This window comes from Danaus plexippus, chromosome 7 (assembly GCF_018135715.1).
Source record: "Danaus plexippus chromosome 7, MEX_DaPlex, whole genome shotgun sequence".
NCBI classification, from domain to species: Eukaryota; Metazoa; Arthropoda; class Insecta; order Lepidoptera; family Nymphalidae; genus Danaus; species Danaus plexippus.
In genome coordinates this window covers 7,951,146-7,955,367 of record NC_083541.1, presented here as the reverse complement: position 1 = coordinate 7,955,367, position 4,222 = coordinate 7,951,146, and the positions used below count along the sequence as shown (strand labels likewise).

Genomic DNA, 4,222 nt, shown 5'->3' with positions numbered 1-4,222 from the left:
TCGTGATGGTCGGCTTTTATTGTGAATGTGACCGTTCTTTGGGTTTTTATTTTATATTATATATACATAATTAAATAGAACTCAATTTAAAGTGCTATCTATCGTCTCAAATATTACATGTAGTCAAAGTTTCCAGATATTGAATGAAAATTAATCTTATTTTATTACTTAAAATACGACACGATTATTAAATCAATAAAAAAGTTAATATGTAGTTTCAATAAAATAAATATGCCGAAACCCGGGATCGAACCAGGGACCTTTAGATCTTCAGTCTAACGCTCTCCCAACTGAGCTATTTCGGCTCCATAGAAGCCGTGAAAAAAAAAGTATATTAATATATACTGCCACAAGAAGAAAGTAATATAAAGAATTATAAATAATAAGTATTTATTACATATTTTGTTATCCTTGTTTATTATGAGACAGTATATACAGTAACAGACACAGCAGCCCGACAGCCACACACGATGTCCATACCACTGAAAATTTGAATAACAAATGTTCATACTATTTTTAAATAATATAACTTTTTATTTATTTTATCGACTTATTTGTTCTCAGAATCATTTATAATGAAGGCTTTCCTGTCACCCTATACGACACTATGTGTTATGTAGTTGTTAATGAAAAGTCTAAGGCTCTGTGTAGTGGAACATTTTATAGATAAAACCTTATAAGGTTATTATGTTGTAGTCGTAAACGAAAATAATATCAATAATCAAAAAAGTAACAGAGTTCATGAATAGTGATTCATAAACAGTGGCTTATAACAGTTGTTACCAAGTCATATGTGGACGAGACTTGTTTGAACTGAACTGATGTTAAAAAAGCATGTTCGAGAGAGAGTTAGAGGAACCTATACTTTGCACTTTATAACCTATTTAGTTACATCTGTTTATTAAGTAAGAAAATTAGTAATACATCTTACACTTTGTAACTGTGACGAGTGCTATTTTTGTTTGAGGTCCACCTTCACACTAATGTTACAGATAACAACACAGTATCAATAGTTATCTTATCGCTTGAAATAGTTTAAATCTTGTTTTTAAGTCACTACTTATTTTACCACGTCACGTCAGTTACTTTTATCTTACAGGGGGGACTGTATCTTATTAATCATAGTAACATAATTTTCTAATATTGCACACTTTATAGGCGATGTTTAGATTGTACGATAGATTCTGACGAAAAAAATCAGAGAGTTACGTACTTGAGAGATCAACTTCCATTGATATTGATTTAACGACATAGGTACCAGTCATAGTGTTGTAAACAATCTAATATCTTTATTTCTATGAAAGCTGTATTATAATACCTCGTCTGCCCGTGATCACGGTTGCTGCAAAGTAACCGAAACGTCGGGATTATGTAGTTTTTAAATAATAAAAACCGCGAAGTAAATCCGAATAATACTAGTTTCATTTAAATGAATACTCGCGAAAATCTTAGATCTCATTATGTATTATAATAGTCATTGTCTTATTACTGTAAAAATGTTTGATGATGTAAATAAAGTTAAAATACCTTTTTCAAGTCATATAGTCAAGATTTTCGAGTTTTATCATTTATTTTATTTGGCTCCCTTAAGAAATATGTTTTGCGTATGTGTGTTATAATCAAAACCATTTTTAGACAGTTACAAGCTGGACACACGGCAGTTGTAGTACATAGGTGTATACTTATAATGCTTGGCTCTGGTGCCCGGATAAATAATTTCAACATTGAACTTTTCCTCGTTGCATGTAGAGTGTAGACGAAAAACGGAATGTTTCAACGATTTGTTGGCTATTTTAATGTTGACGTGATGCTTCACAGTCTGCATCATGGCCCCTATCACTATCTTCACTACTGACTGTTTTTAAAGTGCAATACCCGTTAGTGTGTGAGTATGAGTGTGTGTATGTGTGTGTTACATCAAGAAATATATATAAAATCTTAGTTGATCTGTTCACACATGTACACGGGAATGACAATACTTTGTCAATATTATAACCAATAGTTATGTGAAATTTTACCAGCAGAATTGAGGAACAGAAAGAAAGTTAGAGTAAAAAAAATGTTTTTATAAGAAAGTAACCCGAACAGAGGTGTTTTACTTGGATTGGTATCGTTCAATAATAAGAACAGAGTCATCATTATAAGAACACCTCAAACGATGTCGGTGTAAGGTTGCGTGAGTTAGTGTATTACCCCATTATTAAGTTAGGAGGGATCAAAGGCTGTTACTTGACATCAAGCTTAAGTTGTAAATGGCGTGGTAGTAATAGATTAAGGACGCTTTAGAACTCATTAAACTTATAGAAACGAGATACGTCCGTTAAACAAATTGCCAAAAGTTGTGATGGCCGGGGGGCGATGGCCCGGGGCGGTGCCGTTGTGACAGAGGCCGGGAGTTCGTTCCTAGTTAATGCTCATTACAGAGCGCCGCGCCTCGCACCGCGCCGCTAACGAGCGAGCAGTTCACGACGATACTGATAGCGCCAATAACTGATACAGCGGGCTCCGGCCGGCGACATACAGGCGAGGCGAAAACGCTCACTGAAGAAATAATACACCTGCTACTACTATGTTAGGACGGAGAGAACAAACACGCCGCCCTCGCACGGAACAGGGCAAAGTTCATCACCATTATCGAAATGGACAGTGAAACGTTTCTCGTCCGACTGGCGGAGGCTTTTAACGTTTGATCGGAAATAAGACGGGCTTGTGACGGGCGCTCGCGTGCAGCCAGTGACGTGCAGTAGTAATCCGTCTACAACAATCATTGTAACACCTAAATGGAACCGTATTATGTTCCTGAGTTTCAAAGTTTTCACACAATAAATAAATACATTGGAACACCCGCACTCAGTTACATGACGAGCGTCTTCTGTATATCCCTATAAATCGGCGTTTTTTAAATATGTCAAAATAAATAAAGATCTTAAAAGTCATTGTCGGATCGGTCGGAGCAGCCTGTATAGGGGATGATGCCGGCGAGTGGATTATCGGCAATATATTACAATATAGAATAATTCGTTGAGGGCTCGGTGGAGGGTTGGGGGGAGGGTAGGGGAAGGGGAGGGGGAGGGTCGCGGTCGAAAGTCACGATCTCACGTAGAGCGCCCGCGGCGACGAGGACCGCGCGATCGAACAGGGCTGAGATGAGATGAGATTAGATTAGATGATAACGGATGCAGAATAAAAAATATCATTATGACGTCACTGTATTGAAACGCGCGTGAGGTCTCCACATAGACACCGGCTGGAACATGGTCAACTGATACATGTGGAAGTTTGTTTTTATTGTGGTATGTCAAGTGTGTTCCGCTTCACATAGATGCCGACTGCACCACGGGTCAGGGAATGGTAACATTAGTATCAAAGTATAATGTTAATGTGACAAGCGTTTATCAGAAGGTGTCCCGGCGTGTAGGCAACTGGCAGCCCTGGAGCGAGGCCGGCGGGAGCGGGCGCGGGTGTCGACTTGTAACGAGTTTGGACAAGTTGCTAATGAGTGGAGCGATGTTCCCACTCGACACTCGACACATTCATTGGCTGTGACGATCTATCTGTCAATACAGAGAGAAGAGTTCGGTGAGTATTTACAGTTCCAAAAACAATGACTGCATATATTATGTTATTGGTTAATGAAAAATATTCTTTTATAGTGTGTAACCGGCGGCGTTTGTTGTCGATCCGCTTCGTGACGGTTGTTATTTAACATGGCCGAGGAACATAAAAATATAAAAACAAAGACAATTAAGAGATGCCTTTCGTTATAATTAAAGAGTGTTTTGCTTGATATTTGTCTCCTCACTACAACACAAGCGAACCCGCACTATTTAATGAGCTCATGAATACGAAGCGACGGGATTACTGCCGGGGTGTCGGGGTGCCGGGGTGTCCGGGGTGCATAATATATAAGACGTTGTTAAATAAATTTCACAAATATATTCATAACTCACGGAATTACTATTTTGGGGGTTTCGTGATAAACTTCCTCTTCGTGTTACAGTGAGTAGACCCTTAACCGTCCGATACCTCTTCATGACTATTTCTTGAGATAAATCCGACATCTCTTAAAGACTGCTTCAGCATCACGGCCTGATGGGAGCTCCCGTTGATATCTGTGTCCATCAAACACCGGTCATTTATAATGTTAAGATTTGGAAATTTCTTAGATAATTTTACACGCTTAAAACATATCAATTACCAGAGCAATAAATAAATATATTGT

At 38.2% G+C, this 4,222-nt stretch overlaps 1 non-coding gene across 1 annotated transcript; it reads right to left on the bottom strand.

The window, feature by feature from the left end:
* Window positions 1–232: 232 nt before the first annotated feature.
* Trnaf-gaa (transfer RNA phenylalanine (anticodon GAA)) lies at window positions 233–305 on the bottom strand. The gene has a single exon. It is a non-coding gene; the product is annotated as a tRNA-Phe (tRNA).
* Between the last annotated feature and the right edge of the window lie 3,917 nt (window positions 306–4,222).